Here is a 25,611-nt window from a genome sequence, read left to right as displayed (position 1 = left end):
AGGCAGGTCCTTATCAAAACGACATCTACCTAAAGCTACTCAAGAAATAACTCCCGTACCCCTTGACACCAATCAAACCCAGCCCCTCCCACTCATATATTTGTCCAGTCTCTTCTTAAAGCTACCCAAGGTCCTAACCTCTATCACCCCACTGGGAAGACTGTTCCACGCATCTACAACTCTGTTAGAAAACCAGTACTTACCTATGTCCTTTCTAAATCTAAATTTATCCAACTTAAATCCATTATTCCTGGTTCTTACCTGGTTCGACACCCTCAGTACTTTATTAATGTCTCCCTTGTTTATGCCCGTCATCCACTTATACACTTCAATGATATCTCCCCTCATTCTACGCCTCTCCAGAGAGTGGAGATTTAAGGCTTTAAGTCTATCTTCATACGGGAGGTTCCTTACACAGTAAATCATTTTAGTCATTCTTCTCTGTATGTTCTCTAATGAGTCTATGTCCATCCTGTAGTAAGGAGACCAAAACTGAGCAGCATAATCTAAATGAGGCCTCACTAGTGATGTATAGAGCTGTAAAATAACTTTTGGACTTCTGTTACTTATACTTCTTGAGATAAATCCAAGTAATCTGTGTGTGATGAATGGTTTGAAAAACCGACATGTTGAAGATTGAGACACTTATGCAGCATATGGGAATCTTTATTCAGGAAACGTTTCGCCACGCAGTGGCTTCATCAGTCCAATACAAAGAGGAAGGCGTAAGGAGAGGAGGAGAATGAGGTAATCAGTCCCTCAACCTGGAGTCGATTTCCTGAAGAAGGTAAAAAGCTCTTGCGCCTCATCCCTACCAACCCCAAGTCAGCTAGACTTTATGGTTTACCAAAGACCCACAAACCAAATGTGCCTATGAGACCCATTACATCTGGTATCGGCAGCGCCCCTCACAGTCTAGCAGGAGTTTTGGCGAAATATTTGTCAAAGCTCCTGGGTACAATCAGTCAGGCTCATCTAAAGCATTCGGGTGACCTCCTTAACCGTATCAGGGATCTCGACATGAGTGATAAGAAGCTTGCAAGTTTTGACGTGACTGCCTTATTCACCAATGTCCCAGTTGATCAAGCCATTGATCTTCTTCGCAGGGTGATTAAAGATGATACAGAGTTACCTGTACCCCGCCAAGATTTTGTGAGCCTTGTCGAACTTTGTGTTCGTTATAACTGTTTTAGGTTCGAGGACAAGAAGTACAAACAACTCTTCGGACTAGCCATGGGATCCCCCCTTAGTGCAGTTCTTGCCAATTTATATATGGAGGACCTGGAATCAAGAAGGATCCTCAATAACATCCCTCGTTCAGTTACTTGGATGCGGTACGTAGATGATATTTTGGTCATTGTACCCAAAAATCTTAACGTACAGGGCATCCTCAACACCATCAACAATCTGGAACCTACTATTAAATTTACTCTAGAGGAGGAGAAGGACAACCAGTTACCTTTTCTCGACGTTCTCTTACGCACAGGGGAAAGCAAACTTTCTTTAAAGTCTACCGGAAGCCTACCTACAAGAATGATCTTCTACATTTCTTCTCTCACCATGACACAAGAACTAAAAGAGGGGTAGGTAAGACACAAAGGCAACAGTTAGGCAACTTTATTCCGAAACGTTTCGCCTACACAGTAGGCTTCTTCAGTCGAATACAGAAAGTAGGCAGGAACAGTAGAGATGTGAAGACGATGTAATCAGTCCATCACCCTTAAAGTCGTAGAATTTGAGGTTGTCAGTCCCTCGGCCTGGAGAAGTTCAGTTCCATAGTCAGGAACTATCTGAAGATCAAGCGACAGTGCGGAGACTTAAATACTGTCGGAAGGAGAGGTGCAGGGTAGTAGTAGTAGTAGTAGTAGTAGTGAGAGGCCACTGAGAGGTCATGTCCCTCTCAGATCCAACACTTCTCACTTGAAAAGCTTGTCCAAGGTGTTTTCTGTACCAAGATGCCACGTGTTGCAGTGTCTGACACTGCAACACGTGGCATCTTGGTACAGAAAACACCTTGGACAAGCTTTTCAAGTGAGAAGTGTTGGATCTGAGAGGGACATGACCTCTCAGTGGCCTCTCACTACTACTACTACTACTACTACTACTACCCTGCACCTCTCCTTCCGACAGTATTTAAGTCTCCGCACTGTCGCTTGATCTTCAGATAGTTCCTGACTATGGAACTGAACTTCTCCAGGCCGAGGGACTGACAACCTCAAATTCTACGACTTTAAGGGTGATGGACTGATTACATCGTCTTCACATCTCTACTGTTCCTGCCTACTTTCTGTATTCGACTGAAGAAGCCTACTGTGTAGGCGAAACGTTTCGGAATAAAGTTGCCTAACTGTTGCCTTTGTGTCTTACCTACCAACCTGTCGGTATTTTATACCATTTTGATGTTCATCTTAAAAGAGGGGTAGTTATTGGCTTCTTTCTGAGAGCCTACAGAATTTCCAGTCCGCAGTTCCTCGAAGAAGAATGTACATACATCACCAACTCTTTTAGTTCACTACACTTTCCCCTACACTTCATACGTGACTGCAGGAAACGCTCAACACGTATCCTCAGCAAGACCAACACCTATCAAATTGAAGAAAAGCCTCCAAGTTACATCGTTTTACCGGTCAGCAACGTTGCCACTAATGTTTCAAAAATGTTTGACAGAAAACTGGCTAAAATATCTACCAGCTCTTCAACTACTATTAGGAACCTGATACAAAAACCCAAGCATGATTCTGGCACAAGTGCAGGAATCTACACTATACCATGTGGGGGGTGTGACAAAGTATATGTAGGGGAAACAGCCAGAACTCTGGACATTAGAATAGCAGAACACAAAAATGCTTGCAGAAATGATGACCGCAAAAACGCATGTGTTCAACATAGAGACGATGTTGGACACCTCATGAAATTCAATGGAGCTAAACTAGTTATTAAAGAAGACGACTTAAGACGGAGAAAATGCATTGAAGCTGCACTAATTTCTGTCAGTAACACTATAAAGCAAAAATCTGGTAGTTACAGTATTTCAAAATTACTAAGCAAGAGGATATTACCCATCCTGGGAACTGGTGTTACTTGATGCCAGCAGGTCCCTCTCTAACCTCACCTCCTTAGTTCCATTACTACTACTACTACTACTACCACCTCTACCCACGCTTCACCTCACCTGACTCCCACCACTATATATATGTGTGTTTTCTTAGTTTTCTCTGTATTAGGACTGAAGAAGCCACTCGTGGCGAAACGTTTCCTTTAATAAATGTCCTGAACTGTACATAAGTGTCTTTTTCCACATCAGCAAACTTACTCATGTCACTAGTAATCCCTTCATCAAGGTCATTAATGTAAATTATGAACAAGAGAGGGCCTAAAACTGATCCTTGTGGAACGCCACTAGTGACTAATCCCCATTCAGATTTCACTCCATTAATGGTAACTCTCTGCTTTCTATTGGTAAGCCATGCCTCAATCCATGCTAGAACTTTACCTCCTATACCATGAGCTGCCACTTTTCTTAAGAGTCTCTTGTGAGGTACTCTGTCGAAGGCTTTACTAAAATCCAAATAAACAATATCATATTCCTTATCACTGTCAACTGCCTCAAATGTTCTATTGAAGAACGTCAGTAAGTTTGTCAGGCAGGAACGACCTCTCGTGAATCCATGCTGAGATTCATTTATCAAGTTATGCTCTTCAAGGTGACTTCTGATAATGTCAGCTATAATTGATTCTAATAACTTGCCCACTATAGATGTCAGGCTTATTGGACGGTAATTTGAAGGAGTGGACTTATCCCCTGATTTGAATATAGGAACCACATTAGCCATCTTCCACATCTCTGGCACAACACTGGTAAGGATGGACGTATTGAATACACTCGTTAATGGCTGACTAAGCTCCATCTTGCATTCCTTAAGTACCCTTGAAAACAACTCATCGGGTCCCGGGGACTTATTTTGTTTCAGTTTGTCTATCTGTTTAATAACCATGTCCCTCGTGACAGTAATATTAGTTAACTTGAATTCATCAGGAACTAAATAATTGTTAATTACTGGAATCTCATTTACATCTTCCTGTGTAAAAACTGACAAAAAATAGACATTAAATAAGGAACACATTTCCAGTTCATTATCTGTCAGCTGTCCATTCCCAGATTTCAGAGGTCCTACTTTTTCCTTCACCTTCGTCCTATACACTTGAAAGAACCCCTTTGGATTAGTCTTTGATTCATTAGCAACTCTAATTTCATAGTCACGTTTAGCCTTTCTAATCGCTTTTTTTACTTCTCTTTTAAGCTGAACATATTGGTCAGTAAGGTTAACCTCTCCTCTTCTGATGCGCCTATAAATTCCCCTTTTCTCCCCTAATAGATGCTTTAGCCTCCTGTTAACCCATTTGGGATCGTTATTATTAGACCTAATTTCTCTCTGGGGAATGTATATACTCTGGGCACTGTGTACATTATTTAGAAAACAATGCAACTCCTCCCCCCTTCCCATTACATCTATCCACATTGAATAACTTAAATCCCTGAATATTACACTCAACAGTCATATCCCGACTCTTTAAATCATACCACGTTTCAGTTAATGCAATGATATCAAAGTTCCCAGCACATGCTAACAAACGTAGTTCATTAATTTTATTTCTTGCACTTCGACTGTTAGCATAAAATACCATCATATGTTTTTTCTTCTGCACATTTTTCCTATTCATTTTTTTTTTACACAATTTCTGAAATTATCATTACCCAGAATTACTCCATGACAGTTACTATTAAGATTCTTAATATCAGGGCATAAGTCAATATATCCATACTCATTATTAATCATTTCTAAACCCATACCTCTAACTAATCCTAGTTTAAAGTCCTAACAACCCCCTCAACTGAGTTAGCAAGAAAACCCACACCTGCCCTGGATAAGTGAACCCCATCCCTGGCATACATGTCATTTCGGCCATAGAAGTTGTCCCAGTTGTCAATGAATGGTACTGCATTATCCTTACAGTGTTTATCCAGCCAACAATTAATACCAATTGCTCTGGACAACCATTCATTACCAACACCTCTTCTTGGCAAAATGCCACATATAACAGGGCACCCCCCCTTCTTCCTAATCATGTCTATAGCTGTCCTGAACTTTCTAACTAAATCCTCACTTCTATGCTTGCCTACATCATTGCCTCCAGCACTGAGGCAAATAATAGGATTGATCCCATTACCGTTCATGAAGTTGTCAAGCCAGCTAACAATGTCCTCCATCCCAGCCCCAGGAAAGCATACCCTTTGTCTCCTACTCCTGTCCTTCAAGCAGAATGCCCTATCCATGTATCTAACCTGGCTATCCCCAACAACAACAATATTCTTACCTTCCTTGTTGTCGTTCGTCGTGACGATCCCAGTAGTAGACTCACATTCGTCGGGTAGCACCGAGAATGCGTTGGAGGTTTCCACGGGAGTTTCCACAGCAGTCTCTTTCTTCTTCATCGTTTCTGGCTTTCCATTCATCTTCTTGATCGTCAACTTCGTCGTCCCCTGCTGTCCAGCCACTGACCACGATCCCTTCTTGACCTGAGGACTCGAAACAGGAGGACTACTACGAATCCTCTTGTTTTCCTCAGTCAATCGCCGTATCTCCATCTTCGCTGCCCTCAATTCTTTCTTAAGTTGCTGGTAAAGTTGCTCGATGGAGGGCATCTTGGTTCAGTCCACGGGAGCAAACAAGACACTTCTTCACAGAGTTAAGTACAGGTCAGCACTCAAAGTACAGGTCACCACCCAAGAGCACACAAACAGGTCTTCACAGAGCTAAGTACACGTCACCACTCACCACATCCTGCAATCCAGGACAACGTTTCACCCACACAGTGGGCTTTTTCAAGTCACACACAGATCTACCTGGGGTGGAAGGTACGGGAGTATTTATAGTCATGTTCAGAATGATGAATTAGACACATGTGCAACTTTTGGGTATCTTTATTGAGGAAACGTTTCGCCACACAGTGGCTTCATCAGTCCATACAAAGGAGAATCTTGAAGAACAGGAGGAGAATGAGGTAATCAGTCCCTCAACCTTGAGTCGATGTGGTCAGTCCATCAATCTTGGATAGCTTGGGTAGCTTGGCAGGGGTATTGGACAAGGTGTGAGTAGACCTTCTGCAGTGTTCTATGTTCTTATGTGGGATAGCGATGAAGTTTCTTGGCGAGTGGTTCAGCTATGTTATAGAAGCCGTTCTTCTGGTTGAAATTGTTGGTTATAGAGATAAGCGATGACTCCAGGATTCATCGGTATTGAGTGTTGTCTTCTGTGGCGATAAGTCTTGAGTTTCTGTAGTTAATTAAATGGTTGTGTGAATTGCGATGTTGTACACAGGCATTCCTTGTATCGTCAGTCCTGCTTGCATATTGGTGTTCTGAAATACGTGTTTGGAGGTCTCTTGATGTTTCGCCCACATATAATTTGTTGCAGTCATTACAAGGGATTATGTATACCCCTGCAGAGGATGGAAGCTTGTCCTGTCTACTACTGGTGATGTCCTTGATGGTCGTGGTTGTGGAGGTAGATACTTGGAATGATGTATTGGAAATAACTCCATTGCCAAACATATTTCCAACATCTTTTCCAATACATCATTCCAAGTATCTACCTCCACAACCACGACCATCAAGGACATCACCAGTAGAAGATTGAGACACTTATGCAGCATATGGGAATCTTTATTCAGGAAACGTTTCGCCACACAGTGGCTTCATCAGTCCAATACAAAGAGGAAGGCGTAAGGAGAGGAGGAGAATGAGGTAATCAGTCCCTCAACCTGGAGTCGATGTGTTCAGTCCATCAATCTTGTAGAATGTACAGCATAGGAACGAACGAACGAACGAAAGTTCAGGTAAGATCCCAAATGGGATGAGCGGGGAAGACGGGACAGACGAAGAATAGTGCTGGAGAGGAGTGTTCTTAGTCGTAGAAATAGAGCCAGGGCTTAACCCAGCAGCAAAGGCGATCGTGGGACAGATATTGAAAAGAGAAATTCCGGTTCTTCTGTTGGGACTCCGGTGGGGTGAGCTGCGAGTAAGGGACTTGCGACGTTTAGAGCTAGAGAGGAGTGCAGAACTGAGTCATGTCTTAACCCAAAGAAGCTAAGGCGAACGTGGGTCAGAGAATGGTACCTGTCTTAGAAGGTACCTGTCAGCGGATCCAAGGTTATTTGTAAGTAGGGTTAGGAGCAGGATCATGCAAGGAGTAGAAAAGGTTGTGTTGGTTTGTGGGTCTGCGAATGTCTTCGTCAAGGAGAGAGGTCCAGTAGTCATGTCGTGTCTCAAGTTTGTCTATCTGTCTGTCACTGAGCCTCTTCCAGTACAGATTCAGCGCAGGGACGTCTAACTGGGCATGGAGAGACTCGCTTGTGGCGAAGTCCTCCCATCTGACATCAAGCACCCAGCGCAGCGCCTTGTTCTGGACACGCTGCAGTTTAAGTAAGTTTGTTTTTGCTGCAAGAGAGAGGGCTAGAGGAGAGTAAGTTATCAGAGGACGTATTAGGGATTTGTAGAGGTGTAGTTTGGTGCGTTGAGAGGCATGTTTCAGCTTGTAGAGGCCCACAAGGGCCTTACTAGCTATTGCATGCCTTGAGTGAATGTGTCCGTGTAAACGAAGAAGGTAGTCAAGATTAACGCCAAGGACAGTGACAGATTGTGTGATAGGGAAGTAAGTGCGGGTGTCAGCTGTTCTGAGTTCGACAGGTAATGGAGGATCACGTTTCCTGTAGTTAAAATACGTAATGCTGGATTTTGCTGCATTGGTTTTGATCCTCCATTTTTGTTCCCAGATGGCTATCCTGTCAACCTCATTTTGTGTTTTGTGTGTGAGTGTATCTATATTGGCATGAATGATAAGTTGTGTAATGTCGTCTGCATAGGCTAGTGTGATGGAATTGTGGTATACAGGTGTTGGAATGTCGTTAGTGTATAAAATGTAGAGGGTAGGGGAAAGGACAGATCCCTGGGGTACTCCAGCATTTAGTGTGAAGTAGTCTGAGTAACAGCCTTGGAATTTGATTCTCATGGTACGGCCGTCTAGGAAGTTGCAGAGGAGTTTACGAGTATTGAGAGGCAGGTTGAAGTTAGTGCAGAGTTTGTACTTGAGCCCCTCGTGCCACACAGTGTCAAAAGCTTTTTCAACGTCTTTTGCAACCAGGGCTGTCCTGTTTCTTTGTTTTGTGTTTATGTGGATGTAGTTGAGAATGATGTTAATGGCATCCTGTGTGGATCTGTGTGTTCTGAAGCCAAACTGGCCATCTGAAAGTAGATAATTATGTTCCAGGTATCTGCGAAGGCGATGATTAATGAGTTTTTCAAAGAGTTTTCCTAAGGTTTCGAGGAGGCTGATAGGGCGATAGTTTCTAGGGTCAGAGTGGTCTTTATTGGGTTTAGGAAGGAGGATAGCAGTAGCAGCTTTGAAGAGGGAAGGGAAGTATCCAGAGGCAAGGGAGGCATTGAGGAGGTTTGTGTAGGCAGTAATGATAGAGTCAGGAAGGTGTTTCAGGATAATATGGTTTAGGCCAGAGGCACCAGGAGCCTTTGGAGGAAGGTGTCTGAGGAGAGTTTTAATGTCTGTGTTGGTGAAAGGAGTGTCGAGTTCTTGGGAGGAGGTAAGAGTGTCTAGATGTATGTGGCTGTCTGGTGTTGTTTCTTATGTGTGTGCAGTGTTCCAGTGTTCTATGTTCTGAATGTGTTGAATAACGTAAGAGTGAGGTGGGTGAGGGTGGAAGATGTTCTCCCAGATGTGTTTGAAGATGTTGGTAGCAGCCTGTGGGTCTGAGATGTGTGTGTTGTTGTGGGTGATGTGTTTGAATTTGTTGGTGGGAGTAGTGCCTCTGATTTTTTTGATAAAGTTCCAGAAGTCTTTAGTGTTTTTAACACGCTGCCTGTCCGCTTGTTGTATTAGTCGTGACCAGTGATTGTTGTGGTCTTGGTCTAGGCTGTGTAAAATGTTGTTTCTAAGGTAAGTGAGATCTAATCGGACTTGATTAAATCTATGTGTGTTGTAGAGGAAGCGATTGTGGTAGCAGATAATTAGTCTTCTTGTTCAGAGTGACGGTTTGAAGGAATAACGAGTGGTGTGAGTTTTCTTTGGTATTGCGATGTTGGCTGCTTGTGTAATGGTGTCCTGGATGAGATCAAGTTGAGTATCGATGTCAGAGATAGGTTTGTTGTTGTAGTCATAGGTGAGGTTAATATTGTCTATGTGATGTTTGAAAGCATCCCAGTCAGCGTTCTTGTAGGAGAATGAAGGTGTGGTTGGAATGAGGATAGGGTTGGAGGAGATGTGTAAGATGACTGGGATGTGATCAGAGCCTGTAATAGGGCCAGGTGAGATGCAATGTTGAAATAGAGAGCTGGCTCGGTTTGCCAGAATGATGTCTGGTTTGCCTTGGCCCGTGTGGTTGAAGAAGGTATTGAAGTCTGGGCCAAGATGAATTAGGTGTTTATGGTTTGTGAAGTTGAGTAATTGGTGACCAAGTTGGTTGTTACTGGTGTGATGAAAGGCAGTGTGTTTGGCATTCATGTCAGCTAGTAGGTAAGTTGGTGTGTTGGTGTAGTTGAAGACTAAGGAGAGGTCGTGTATGTTGAGAGTAGTGTTTGGGCGAGCATAGGTGGTGAAAAAGATAAAGGGGCCAAGGTGGGTGTGTATTCTGACCGCAAGACAGTGTTGGTGAATAAAAGGGATTGGGAGAAATTCATGTTTTATGTTGGAATTGACAAGGATGGCAACCCCATCGTGGGGATCATAGGGGGACTGTAGTGCAGTATAACCATAATGGCGGATACATTGAGGGGCTTTGAGGCAGGTACTGTTTAGCAAAACAATATCTGGCCTCTCTGCTTCAAGGAGCTCGGCCAGTAGGTGTCTAATTGTAAAGTAAGAACGTACGTTGAACTGAATCACCTTAAACGTGATTTAATGGTTTCGTCTTAGCAAAGTTAATGTCGGGGGAGGAGTTTGGATTAAAGCCCGTGATAGTGGTGCCATCAGTGGATGTGTGTTTGTATCGTGTTTATTATATAATTTTGAAAAAAAATATCATGGATGGATTAATGAAAATGTGTATATTAACGTAATATACGACATTTAATGAGACTCGGTGAGTATTGTTATTATTATTATCATTTCTAATATGGCGTCACTTGTGCAAGTCGTCTGCTACCACATCTCACATTTATGTTTATTTATTCTACTGTGGGGTGTATTTATCTTATTTATATGTTATGCATCGTGTTTATTATATAATTTTGAAAAAAATATCATGGATGGATTAATGAAATTGTGTATATTACCGTAATATACGACATTTAATGAGACTCGGTGAGTATTGTTATTATTATTATTATCATTTCTAATATGGCGTCACTTGTGCAAGTCGTCTGCTACCACATCTCACATTTATGTTTATTTATTCTACTGTGGGGTGTATTTATCTTATTTATATGTTATGCATCGTGTTTATTATATAATTTTGAAAAAAATATCATGGATGGATTAATGAAAATGTGTATATTAACGTAATATACGACATTTAAATGACTCGATGATTATTATTATCATTACTAATATGACGTCTGGAGACATAAGACACTTACCAATTTTAATGTGTACCTGCATGCCAGCACAGTATGTAAGTTTATTTAGGTACAGGTATACATAAGTATAATTATCAGAGTATATATAAAATATGAAATAACTTTTAAAAACATTTGAAATTTTGGAGTTTCCAGACAAAATGGAGAGACTTAGTGCTTACTGAGCTCATGGAGAATGTAAACAAACAGGGTGGGGCACGGTGACCGTATTAGAAAGTCAGGTGGGGGGAGCCGTATAGCGAGTTTTGGTCATAATTTGAAATGTCCGTATTAGCGGAACGCCATAAAGTGAAACGCCGTAAAGCGGGGCCTTCCTGTATATATATATATATATATATATATATATATATATATATATATATATATATATATATATATATATATATATATACAGTGGTCCCTCAATAATCGTCCATAATCCGTTCCTGGAAGTGGGACTATTATCGAAATGGACGATTTTCGAATCAATTTTCCCCATTAGAAATAATGTAAATCCAATTAATTCGTTCCAGACACCCAGAAGTATCAACAAATTTTTTTTTTTACCTAAAAGATAGATTTACATGCACAAAAGAATGAACATTCAACATGACAGTTACCTTTATTGAAGGCTGTTGCTGATGAATGGAAGACAGGGAGGAGGAGAGAGGGAAGATAGGTTATTTGGAAGGGGAATCCCCCTCCATGAGGACTCTAGGGCACTAATAAAATGTATAAATGAACATTGGTAATAGGGGTAGTTGATGAGTGGAACGGTCTGCCTAGTAGGGTGATCTAAGCTAAAACATTGGGTAGTTTCCAATTTAGGTTGGATAAATACACAAGTGAGAGGGGTTGGATTTGAGTTGGACTTGCACCTGAGCTTATTGCTTGGGTAGCATTTGTTCTATTAGTGGGTTGGATTTGTGAAGGACCGGCCTAATATGGGCCAACAGGCTTATTGCAGTGTTCCTTCTTTCCAATGTTCTAAAAGCTATGGCTTGGGTAGTTTCAAATTTAGGTTGGATAATTACACGAGTGAAAGGGGTTGGATTTGAGTCGGACTTGCACCTGAGCTTATTGCTTGGATAGCATTTGTTCTGTTAGTGGGTTGGATTTGTGAAGGACTGGCCTAGTATGGGCCAGCAGGCCTGTTGCAGTGTTCCTACTTTCTTAAGTTCTTATTTAACATCACACTTGTAATAAAGTTGGTAGAATTACCGACTATGTAAAGTAAAAGGACACAAGTGCAACTAATGTGACATTTATTGTGGCAACGTTTCGCTCTCCAGGAGCTTGATAAAACTCCTGGAGAGCGAAACGTTGCCACAATAAATGTCACATTAGTTGCACTTGTGTCCTTTTACTTAACATCACACTTACCAGTAGGGTGATCGAGACTAGAACCTTGGGTAGCTTTAAGAAGAGATTGGACAAATATACGTGTTGGAGGAGCTGAGTTTGATTTGTGTCATTGGGTACGGGAGTAAATTCTTGGGTAGCTTTGGGTGGAGGTCATTTTGATAAGGACCTGCCTTGTATGGGCCAGTAGAACTGGTATTTTATACCATTTTATTGTTCAGAACTGCAGTGTTCTTCCATTGTTATGTTCTTATTGGCTATTTGTTTGTGTGAGGGAGGGATGGCAAGTTTATTGTTGGAGAATATGACACTAATATCAACTCTATGGCTTATTTATCTATCAGAATTCAACTAATATGACATAATAAACAATATTAATAACATAGAAACATGGAATATACTCTAGAATGAATAAAGTAAGTCATTACGTATGTCACGAGAGGTGTTGTATTGTGTTGTTGTTGGGTATATAAGGGCCACTGAGTGTAAGCTGTCCATAATGGTGATGAGGCGGCGGTGGTTTTTGTAGCCCTATATAACTCCAACAACATTGGAGGAGTTGGTAGAATCACTGAATCACTAAAGAAGGAACCCACTACCACCATCACTACGACCTTCTACCACTATTACAACTGTTACCACCATCACTGCTACCTTCTACCTACCACCATCACTACTACCTTCTACCACCATCACTACTACCTTCTACCACCATCACTACTACCTTCTACCACCATCACTACTACCTTCTACCACCATCACTACTACCTTCTACCATCATCACTACTACCTTCTACCACCATCACTACCATCTAGTGCCAGCCCTTTGGTAAAGAATGTGAGAAACACATAATTTATGAAAAAGTTTGTAGAAAAATACAAAGATGGTGGTGGTAGAGTGGAAGCAGTTTTGATAGTGGTTGATGAACATAAGAAAGGAGGATCACTGCAGCAGGCCTGTTGGCCCATGCTCGTCAGGTCCTTTACAATTCATCCCACTAACGAAACATTTTCCCAACCCAGTCCTCAATGCTACTCAAGAAATAAGCTCTGATAACTCTATCCACTCATTTGCAAGTCCCAATTGGAATATTATGAAATATTTCATAAGAGCATGTGAGGGGACCGTCATTCACTGGTAAACAATGGCACACTGGCTGGGAAGGAAAGGCCGAGGCGGCTCAGAGCATGAGTACGCGTCCGGGACGAAGGACTATTAGGACTATTAGCGAGTTACCGGACCATTTGCGAGCCAATATTTGACGAAAAAACAGGACTATTTCCGAAATGGACCACTTTCAGGCCGGACGATTATTGAGGGACCACTGTATATATATATATATGTCGTGCCGAATAGGCAGAACTTGCGATCTTGGCTTAAATAGCAATGCTCATCTTGCCATATAGGACAAGTGAAAATTTGTGTATGCAATAATTTCGCCAAGATCATTCTGAACCTAACAAAAAAAATATATTTCACTGTGTTTGTTTAGTATTAAATTATTGTAAACAAATCTAAAATATATTTAGTTGGGTTAGGCTAAAATAAATCGTTCTTGTTATAATAAGGTTAGGTAAGTTTTCTAAGATTCTTTTGGAGCAAAATTAAATTTTTTTACATTAACATTAATGAGAAAAATATATCTTTAAACGTATAAGAGAAAATTTTAGAAAGGATTTAATTTGAAATGAGTTCTTGCTAATTGACCAGTTTTACATATTCGGCACGACATATATATATATATATATATATATATATATATATATATATATATATATATATATATATATATATATATATATATATATATATATATATATATATGTATGTATATATATATATATATATATATATATATATATATATATATATATATATATATATATATATATATATATATATGTATGTATATATATATATATATATATATATATATATATATATATATATATATATATATATATATATATATATATATATATATATATATATATATATATATATATAAATATATATATATATAAATATATATACATACATACATATAGTTTTAGTTTTCAATTCTCTAAACCTGAAGTAAATATTATTTTCTCATGTGCACATTTATTATTTGTCAATTGTGCGCAGAAATGCTTTTATTTTCTCATCAGTGTTCTTAAGTGTTGTGTAATCTCCTTTATTTCATTATTGCGTATTATTATTATTATTTATTATTATTATTACTATTATTATTTTCTTGTCTTACCTTATTTTCATTACATTTCTTTGTGTTTACCAATTTAACTATGTGTGTACCATTAATTTTGTGTTAACTATTTCATATATGTAGTGTCTCACCTGTTTGAACCTTTTACAGACTGTAGTACCATATCTTGCCTGCAAAAGCAAGCGATTTATTTAACTTTTGTTCATAGCAAGACCATAGTAATAATAATAATAATAATAATATCTTTATTTACTACCAGTGCATGTACAAGGTATACAGATCATAGCTGACATCAGTGACATACTATTATATAGAAAGTCACTTGTTATGTTGAACATTTCCCGCAAATTAGGTCATTGTCCCAGGATGCGACCCACACCAGTCTAGTAACACCCAGGTTCCCATTTCACAGATGGATGAATATAGATAACAGGTGTAAAGAAACGTGCCCACTATTTCTACATTGGCTGGTAATCGAACCCAGACCCTCATCGTGTGAAACAAGAACTTTAGCCACCAGGCCACCAGATCCTTGTGGTCTGGAACAAGAAGCTTTTATACAATAAATTCCGTGAGTGAACAATAATGTTATATCTTGATCCTGCAACTTTGTGTTAAATTCCCAGTTCTGTATTATTGAAAGTTCTTGTAACAACTTCACTCTTAGTGTAGTTCTTAAAGTTCAATATTATTATTGCTCTGGTTCTGAGTAATTTGTTTTGTCTTATTTAAGATTAAGAGTTAAAGTGTTTAAACCAGTTATTTCTTGAATTTTTATTATTTTTCTAAGTTATGTTTTCTCTGTGTAAAATATTTATTGATACATTGACTAATTCTGCAAATGACTTTTTATGTAATTTAACTGTTCCACAGTGATTATTTCCTTTACATATTTGTTTTATACTGTTAATCTTGTGATACATTATATCTCAGTGTAATATTCTCAGTATAATACAGCGTATTAATTTAGTTGTGTTATCATTATAGTTTATTTTGTTTTTGTGCCATCTTTATCAAATTTGTTTCTCCAGCTTATTTCCATTTGCATACAATTTAGTGAATTTATTTTATATTTTTTGCATTGATTTACAATTATATTATCAACATTTCCTTACTGAATTAAGAGTAATTTAGATTATAGTAACATTAAGAATCTTTAATTTCAGTTCAGCTACCTTGTGTCATACTTTCTTTTGTTATTCGTTGCTTTCATTGTCTTCGTGTAAATTCTTTGAAATCATGTCTCAGCTACCTTTGAGCAATGCCAGAAATGACTTAGTGAATAACGTCAGTCAGGCCAATGTTGTACCTGTGAAAAAGCCTAATGGTCCCTAACCGACTGAAAGACAATGTCTAGTTCTTAGGCAATATACTAGTTAAAACATAAGAACACAAGATAGAAGGAACACTGCAGCAGGCCTACTGACCCAGGTGAAGCAGATCCATGTCCCCTCCCTGACTAACCCAATGACCAACCTAGTCAGGTCACTTCCACTTAAGGAAGGAGCACAGCACCAGACCCAGTAGCACAAGCTAGTCAGGTCCAACTCACACCCCCCACACCAACTCATGTATTTATCTAACCTATTTTTAAAACTACACAACGTTTTAGCCTCAATAACTGTACTCGGGAGTTTGTTCCACTCATTCACAACTCTATTACCAAGCCAGTGCTTTCCTATATCCTTCCTGAATCTGAATTTTTCCAACTTGAAACCATTGCTACGAGTCCTGTCTTGGCATGAAATTTTCAGCACGCTGTTTATATCTCTTTTATTTATTCCTGTTTTCCATTTATACACCTCGATCATATCCCCCCTAATTCTACGCCTTTCGAGAGAGTGCAGATTCAGGGCCCTCAGTCTGTCCTCATAGGGAAGATTTCTGATACATGGGATCATCCTTCTCATCCTCCTCTGTACGTGTTCCAATGCATTTGTATCTATTCTGTAATATGGTGACCAGAACTGAGCAGCATAATCTAAATGAGGCCTAACCAAGGATAAATAGAGTTGAAGAACAACCTGAGGACTTCTTTCATTTATACTTCTAGATATGAAGCCAAGGATTCTGTTAGCACTGTATGCACTGTTGTCTGGGTTTCAGATTACTGCTAACCAGAACTCTTAAATCCTTTTCTCAATCAGTAGTACTAAGATCTACATTATTTAGTTTATATGTGGCGTGGTTATTTAACTGTCCAACATTTAGAACTTTGCATTTGTCAATATTAAACTGCATCTGCCACTTCTCCGACTATTGCATCAGTCTATTCAAATCATCCTGAAGTGCTCTAGTGGCCTCATTAGAATGAAATGAACAGCCTATTTTGATGTCATCAGCAAATTTGCTTATGTCGCTATTTATTCCGTCATCTATGTCGTTTATGTAAATTGTGAACAACAACGGGCCTAACACTGACCCCTGAGGAACACCGCTTGTGACGTGCCCCCATTCTGATTTCTCCCAATTTATGCAAACTCTCTGCTGCCTATTTGTCAGCCATGCCTCTACCCAGGAAAAAATTTCTCTTCCTATTCTGTGTGACTTAAGTTTCCTTAATAGCCTCTGGTGTGGAACTCTATCAAAAACCTTACTGTATTCCATATACACAATATCATATTCATTACCATGATCTACCTCCTCAAACACCTTAGTGGAAAAAGTTAGTAAATTCGTAAGACAGAAATGCCCCTTTGCAAAACCATGTTGAGATTCATTAATCAGTTTTTGTCTGTCAAGATGGCTATGAATTGCTTTGGCAATTATTGATTTCATAAATTTTTCCACTATGGAGGTAAGGCTTGTTGGTCTATAGTTCGAAGCTAAGGACCTGTCACCTGCCTTGTAAATGGGAATTACATTTGCCATTTTCCACTTATCAGGCACTATGCCAGTTTGTAGTGATATGTTAAAAAGATTAGCCAAAGGTATGCTAAGTTCTTCTTTACATTCCTTTAACACCCTTGCAAACAGTTTATCAGGACCTGGGGATTTGTTAGATTTTAGTTTCTCTATTTATCTGAGGACCATGTCACTAGTTACTGCAATCGTGCATGGTTTATTATCCTCCTGTTCTATATAATTTATTTCAGGAATTTTGCTAGTATTTCTTAGGTAAAAACTGAGAGGAGGTAGGTATTGAAAATTTCACACATATCCTTATCACTGTAAGTGATCTGACCTGAATTACTCTTAAGTGGGCCTATCTTGTTCCTAATCTTACATCTGTATACCTGAAAGAACCCTTTTGGGTTAGTCTTTGAATTCCTTGTGACCTTAGCCTCATAATCCATTTTTGCTTTTCTTATTCCTTTTTTTTCTCTCTCTCTTTAATCGAATATATTGATTTCTTAACTGCCCATCCCCTCTTTTGATACGCCTATATATGCCTCTCTTTTGACCAATGAGATGTTTTAATCTATTGTTCATCCATTTGGGATCATTCTTGTTAGATCTAACTTCCCTATTCGGAACAAAAGTTGTCTGAGAAGCTAGAACTATGCTCTGAAAAATGTCAAATTGGCAACCAAGATCACCTACCTGACCCATAGTCAGGTCATCCCAATTTAACCCACCCAGGTAATTTCTCAGTCCCATAAAATCGGCCAAGCGAAAGTCTGGGACAGAGAATTGATTGCAGTTATCTGGGAAATTCCTCAAAATGTTGAAACTAAGCGATTTGTGATCACTTTCCCCAAGCTCATCATTAACCTCAAGATTATTAATTAGTGATTCTTTGTTGACAAGAACCTCTAGTTGGTTCTGTCACAAACTGTTCTATAAAGCAATCCTGAACCGTATCAAGAAAGTTACTAGACTCAAGATTTCCTGTTATATTGTTCCATTCAATTTGTCTAAAGTTAAAATCTCCCATTATCACAACATTTTCATATCTAGATGCCTTATGAATTTAGTCCCATAACAGCTTAATGCACTACCTATCAAGGTTTGGGGGCCTATAAATCACACCCAAAATTAATTTGTCACGAACCACGAGAAACTGTAGCCAAACCGATTCTGTGTTCGATGTTTTTAATCTTATATCTTGTCTAAGAAAACAATTTAAATTAACTCTGACATACATTGCCACTCCACCAACCTTTCCTGTTGACCCTATCAGTGTGGAATAGTTTGTAACCTTGTATGTTGCATTCTATCTTTCAGGTTGAACCAGGTCTCTGTTTTAGCAATAATATCTAGATTACCTGCACTTGCAAGTAATCTTAGCTCATCTATCTTTTTCCTTAAGTTCCTACTATTTGTATAGTAAACCTTAAGGGATTTAGTCACTAGTTGCCCTCTATCTCTCTGTGCTTGTTGATCAATTGATTTGCCTTTACTAGCAACTTTATTTTGAATATTGTCTTTTAAACATATCCCTGAGGTATCCCGGTAATATCTGCTGTTTTCAACCCTAACACTGCAGCCTGATTGTTTCCCACAAACACCTGTATCTCTATAATCTATCAGCATAAAGTCCTAGACAAGTCATCAATTACCCCCTCAATCACATTGACTAATGCAACCACTCCAGCCCCAGAGAGATGAACCCCATCCCTTGCACACATATCACGTTTGCCATAGAATTTGTCCCAGTTATCAATGAATGGGACTGCAAGTTCCTTGCAGTACCTGTCTAGCCAGCAATTGATACCAGTTGCCCTAGACATCCACTCATTGCCCACTCCCATTCTAGGCATGATGCTACATATGATTGGGATCTGTCCCTTAGACCTAACTACTTCTATGGCTGACCCATACTTATCCAGCAGCTTCTGTCTCCTGCCCTTCCCAATGTCATTACCCCCAGCACTAAGGCAGATAATGGGCATGTTCTCATTACCTGACATAATATTATCAAACCTGCTGACTATGTCACCAATACCAGCTCCAGGAAGGCACACCCTCTGTCTGACCTTTCTATCTCTGTTACAAAAAGCACGGTCCATAAATCTTATCTGAGATTCTCCTACAATTAGAATATTCTTATGTTGATTAGCAGGGGAATCAGTGGCACCTTCAACCTCACTAACCACTGAAGTACACTCGTCCTGATGAACAGAGAATCGATTTCCTACCTTCATATATTCTCTGTTAACCTTCCTTATCTTCCCTCTTCCTGAACTGTGAACCACTTGCCACTTAAAGTGGCTGCCACTCTCACTGCTAGTGACCATTTCCTTCTTACCAGCTAAATCCATCTCGCACTCACTCCCAAACCCCTCTAGGCGATGCTTCAGCCTCCTATTTTCCTCCTGAAGAAGTAGAACCTCCTTCTTCAACACTTGAACCTGAGATTCTAAAACACTTGTTTCCGAGATCTGTCAAAGTGCTGCAGACTGTGAAGTTCAAATTATAATGTTAGCAGAATTGCCGACAATATGTAAAGTAAAAGGACACAAGTGCAACTAATGTGACATTTTTATTGTGGCAACGTTTCGCTCTCCAGGAGCTTTGTCAAGCCTTTACAAACTATATATGGACACAGAGGGTATATATAGGCCTTGAGTGACGTGTAATACTAGTGGTAGTAGTAGTATTAAGTTGTAGGAGTAGTAGTAATACAATTAATTTGCACATGAGTAAAAAGATATGAAAGCTATTACTTGGGTAGCATAAAAATAAGTAAGACAAATATTTCTATTGGAAGTAGAATTAGAGAAGGTCTTCTGCAGTGCTCATCCTCTGTAATGTGCTTGTGTAGTATTAACAGGAGAGACTATGTGATGGCAGGGTTTACTGTTTTCAGGAGGATTCTTGCTAAGACCTCAGAGATGGTGAAGATGTCTTTGTTTTGTTTAATTGTATTAGAAACAGCGATTAGTGAAGATTCGAGGCACTTGCGTCTGTGGAAATTAGTTTCTTTGATCACTAATTGGGCGTCCCTGAATTTCATGAAATGATTGGTGGAATTCCAATGATGTACACAGGCGTTGTTCAAGTTATCGTTTACACAGGCATAAATGTGTACATTGAGACGGTTGTCGAGGTGTCTTGCTGTTTCAACTACATATATCTTGTCGCAGCCTCCACATAGTATAGTGTAAACTCCTGCGTTGACCGGTTCATGGTGATTTGATTTTATCCTGGTTAGATCCTTTATTGAAGTGCTGGAAGCGATGGCGACTCTGGTGTTAGCTTGTAAAAGTAATTTAGAAACGTTCATTGCAACCTGGCTGTTGGGAAGAATTATATCTTTGTTGGGAGTGGTGTTGGTGCGTGAAGAATTAATGATCTGAAGAGCTCTTTTCTTGCAGTCTTTGATGAAAAAGGAAGGAAAAATGTAAATCAGTGAAGGTTTGGTGAATGTATGTATATTCCTCGTCAAGAAACTCAGGACTACAAATTCGGTATGCTCTTAGGAAGAATCCGATGATGATGCCTCTTTTGGTCTTAGTATCTTGACTGGAATAGAAGTGTGTGAGATCATTTTTATTTGTAGGTTTCTGGTAAACTTCGCTTCCAGCACTTCAATAAAGGATCTAACCATGACAAAATCAAAGCACCACGAACCAGTCAATGCAGAGGTTTGCACTGTACCCTGTGGAGGCTGCGACAAGATTTATGTAGGTGAAACAGCAAGAAACCTCGACAACCGCCTCAATGAATACATTTATGCCTGTAAGATTGATAACTTGAACAACGCCTGTGTACAACACCAGAATTCCACCAATCATCTCATGAAATTCAGGGACGCCCAATTAGTGATCAAAGAAACTAATTTTCGCAGACGCAAGTGCCTTGAATCTTCACTAATCGCAGTTTCTAATACAATTAAACAAAACAAAGACAGCTTCACCATCTCTGAAGTCTTAGCAAGAATCCTCCTGAAAACAGTAAACCCTGCCATCACATAGTCTCTCCTGTTAATACTACACAAGCACATTACAGAGGATGAGCACTGCAGCAGACCTTCTCTAATTTTACTTCCAATAGAAATATTTGTCTTACTTATTTTTATGCTACCCAAGTAATAGCTTTTATATCTTTTTATTCATGTGCAAATTAATTGTATTACTGCTACTACTACAACTTAATACTACTACTACTACTACCACTAGTATTACACCTCACTCAAGGCCTATATATACCCTCTGTCCATATATGGTTTGTAACGGCTTGACAAAGTTCCTGGAGAGTGAAACGTTGCCAAAATAAAAATGTCACATTAGTTGCACTTGTGTACTTCAAGTTCAGATTAGGTCCTTATAGATATGTGCATTAGCTATTAACGTAACCGAGCAGTTAGGCACTGGTCCAACGGTCTCTCCTGTCTGGAATCCAGTCTTTACAATATCTTGCATGCAGGATAGTGTACAGTTATTTCGGATAACAGAGGAACCTCAGACAACCTTGGGCACTGAGACTACTATCCCTGCAATGGCTCCTTGTTCAAGTGGTAGTTCCTCCACAGGGGTCGTCGCCTTGTTGAAAAACGACTACTTGAAATGAGTTATGCCAACCCTAATTGATGTCACAGACCTGCAGAAAGACATTTCTGTCATAGCTAGAGCACTTACTAGAGTGTCAATTGTTGTCTCTTGTGTTCCAGGTGGTGATAATATTCTAGTTGACAGTGATTCTTGCAAGGTAAAGAATTGTATGTTGAGCAATCATTATATTTTGTAAGAGATAGTAAGATCCGTTTCTCCCTTGCTTGTATTTCTTGTCATAGCATTAACTATTTCATCCGGGGAGAGACCATCCACTCCTCCGAGCCTGTCCATTCCTTCAGTAAGAAGTATTCTGTGTGTTGAGAGTCGCTATCACTCACAATAGTGCAACCTGGGATGAAGTTATACCAGATGTTGAGTGTGCAATAAATTCTGCTGACAATGCTCCTATAGGTGATACTTCACATTATGCATTGCAAGGTGTAGATAAGCCTTTACCATATGAGTTGTTATATTCTAATCCGAAACCAAATTACAATCCTGATGATTTCATAGCAACTCGTACCAGCTTAGCTCAAGGTATTTTTAGAAGAATCCGAGAAACACTTCATAAATCAACAGCAGAATTTACAAGAGTCACTAATACTCGAGCAAAGCCAACCAAAATTAAAGTAGGTTCAAGAGTTATGCTGACTAACTTTAATAAAATATCTGCAATGCCCAAGCTCGATCAAAAGTTTGTTGGTCCATATTGAGGATGCGAAAAGGCAATTAATTGTTGCTTTTTTGTTTACTGTCAGATTTCCTTCAATTTTGGTGCACAAGATGAAGTATTTTCTCTAGTTACTGTAAATATTTATCAATAAGATACCTCAAACAACAACTGAGAAAAGACTGAGAAAGGACTGAATTACCGAAAATGCCCTTTGGCAGGAAGGTGGTCCTATATGGGACGACGTAAGGTTGTTTGGACACTTGGTGCCGAGAGAACAATGCTTATACGAATTTCTCATGGTTTGCTTTCCTCTAAATAGCTTATCTTTATTTCACAAAAAAATAAAGTTTGTTAATTCTTGGAATGTTGCAAAATATTTGGCCTTTGCTCTCACATAATACCCAAAATATTTGGAATATTTTCAAAAATACACAAATAACCTGCACATAAAAGAGAGAAGCTTACGACGACGTTTCGGTCCGACTTGGACCATTGACAAAGTCACACTAACCAGAGATCAGATCAGATCGGACTCACAGGTAAGTACCCACGAGGGGCGAGGGGCAAGTGGGGACAGTGCGAAGAATAGACGGTGAGAGGAATGTCTTGAGTCGAAGAGAGAAGAGTCAGGACTAGACCCAACTGCTAAGCCTGGATAACAATGATAAAAGACGATGTAGAGACAACAGGAACTCTGTAGGAGCTGACTGCAACTTGCTGGATGGAAGATTGCTGCTTCTTGATGGTGATTGGTGGCTGCAGGCGACAAGGGAGGAGCTCAACGTTGATTGGTCATTTCATAATGGCTTGGTGGTTATCTGGAATTGTGGCGTTTCTTCTTAACTAAGTAATTTTCCTTGGTGAGTGCTGATCCATTTTGAAGTCGTTTAAAGCGTTGGGTAGAAATTATCATGAGACGAGTTAACAAGTGTCGATATCGAGGGTCTTTGATACATGTTTCAAGATGCTTTATAAGTTCTGAAAGTTCACTTTTACAATCAACGTCAGGATGTTCAACAAACTTGACTGTTTTTTGGATGAGGTGAGATTTGAGTTCAGCTGGCTCCATTTCTTGAGGATAATTTTCTGTGGTACAGAAAGATATTTCACCCCAATCAAGATACTTGTCGGTATCTTCATCTAGTACAGTATTGGATCTTGGGTCTTGGGATGGTAGTGTTGGTGCTGGTGAATGTACATTTTCTACTTCATCTTCAATGGACGAATGAGAGGATGTTTCTGGTAGAAATGCTTCTGATTGGTCGGTTTCTTTGAGGAGTGGAGGCGATGGAGGCTTCTCATTGGACGTTGTTGGAGTGACGTCACTAGTTGTTGATGGTGTTGGAGCTGCAGGCGTAGAGGTGTTGATTAGGTCCTTGGTGAATTTTAGTATTTCTTCCGAAGGTGGAGATGCTGGGAATATGAATGATGGCATATTATTTAGTGCAAATAACTCGTTGATTTTTTATTATTATTATTATCACACTGGCCAATTCCCACCAAGGCAGGGAGGCCCGAAAAAGAAAAACTTTCACCATCATTCACTCCATCACTGTCTTGCCAGAAGGGTGCTTTACACTACAGTTTTTAAACTGCAACATTAACACCCCTCCTTCAGAGTGCAGGCACTGTACTTCCCATCTCCAGGACTCAAGTCCGGCCTGCCGGTTTCCCTGAATCCCTTCATAAATGTTACTTTGCTCACACTCCAACAGCACATCAAGTATTAAAAACCATTTGTCTCCATTCACTCCTATCAAACACGCTCACGCATGCCTGCTGGAAGTCCAAGCCCCTCGCACACAAAACCTCCTTTACCCCCTCCCTCCAACCCTTCCTAGGCCGACCCCTACCCCGCCTTCCTTCCACTACAGACTGATACACTCTTGAAGTCATTCTGTTTCGCTCCATTCTCTCTACATGTCCGAACCACCTCAACAACCCTTCCTCAGCCCTCTGGACAACAGCTTTGGTAATCCCGCACCTCCTCCTAACTTCCAAACTACGAATTCTGTGCATTATATTCACACCACACATTGCCCTCAGACATGACATCTCCACTGCCTCCAGCCTTCTCCTCGCTGCAACATTCATCACCCACGCTTCACACCCATATAAGAGAGTTGGTAAAACTATACTCTCATACATTCCCCTCTTTGCCTCCAAGGACAAAGTTCTTTGTCTCCACAGACTCCTAAGTGCACCACTCACTCTTTTTCCCTCATCAATTCTATGATTCACCTCATCTTTCATAGACCCATCCGCTGACACGTCCACTCCCAAATATCTGAATGCGTTCACCTCCTCCATACTCTCTCCCTCCAATCTGATATTCAATCTTTCATCACCTAATCTTTTTGTTATCCTCATAACCTTACTCTTTCCTGTATTCACCTTTAATTTTCTTCTTTTGCACACCCTACCAAATTCATCCACCAATCTCTGCAGCTTCTCTTCAGAATCTCCCAAAAGCACAGTGTCATCAGCAAAGAGCAGCTGTGACAACTCCCACTTTGTGTGTGATTCTTTATCTTTTAACTCCACGGCTCTTGCCAAGACCCTCGCATTTACTTCTCTTACAACCCCATCTATAAATATATTAAACAACCACGGTGACATCACACATCCTTGTCTAAGGCCTACTTTTACTGGGAAAAAATTTCCCTCTTTCCTACATACTCTAACTTGAGCCTCACTATCCTCGTAAAAACTCTTCACTGCTTTCAGTAACCTACCTCCTACACCATACACTTGCAACATCTGCCACATTGCCCCCCTATCCACCCTGTCATACGCCTTTTCCAAATCCATAAATGCCACAAAGACCTCTTTAGCCTTATCTAAATACTGTTCACTTATATGTTTCACTGTAAACACCTGGTCCACACACCCCCTACCTTTCCTAAAGCCTCCTTGTTCATCTGCTATCCTATTCTCCGTCTTACTCTTAATTCTTTCAATTATAACTCTACCATACACTTTACCAGGTACACTCAACAGACTTATCCCCCTATAATTTTTGCACTCTCTTTTATCCCCTTTGCCTTTATACAAAGGAACTATGCATGCTCTCTGCCAATCACTAGGTACCTTACCCTCTTCCATACATTTATTAAATAATTGCACCAACCACTCCAAAACTATATCCCCACCTGCTTTTAACATTTCTATCTTTATCCCATCAATCCCGGCTGCCTTACCCCCTTTCATTTTACCTACTGCCTCACGAACTTCCCCCACACTCACAACTGGCTCTTCCTCACTCCTACAAGATGTTATTCCTCCTTGCCCTATACACGAAATCAC

The 25,611-nt window shown here is 39.8% G+C and overlaps 1 protein-coding gene across 1 annotated transcript in view; it reads left to right on the top strand.

The window, feature by feature from the left end:
* The window catches only part of LOC128691257 (uncharacterized), a 139,063-nt gene that overhangs the window by 41,907 nt on the left and 71,545 nt on the right, over positions 1–25,611 (top strand). Inside the window, exon 2 of the mRNA XM_070091635.1 lies at positions 14,606–14,764. The gene's annotated coding sequence lies outside the window, so the exon portion shown is untranslated. The remainder of the gene's footprint in view (positions 1–14,605; positions 14,765–25,611) is intronic.

The sequence above is a fragment of the Cherax quadricarinatus genome, chromosome 36 (assembly GCF_038502225.1).
Source record: "Cherax quadricarinatus isolate ZL_2023a chromosome 36, ASM3850222v1, whole genome shotgun sequence".
In the NCBI taxonomy this organism is placed as follows: domain Eukaryota; kingdom Metazoa; phylum Arthropoda; class Malacostraca; order Decapoda; family Parastacidae; genus Cherax; species Cherax quadricarinatus.
Note: the sequence above shows the minus strand (reverse complement) of the source record. Positions and strands in the feature narration are given on the sequence as shown.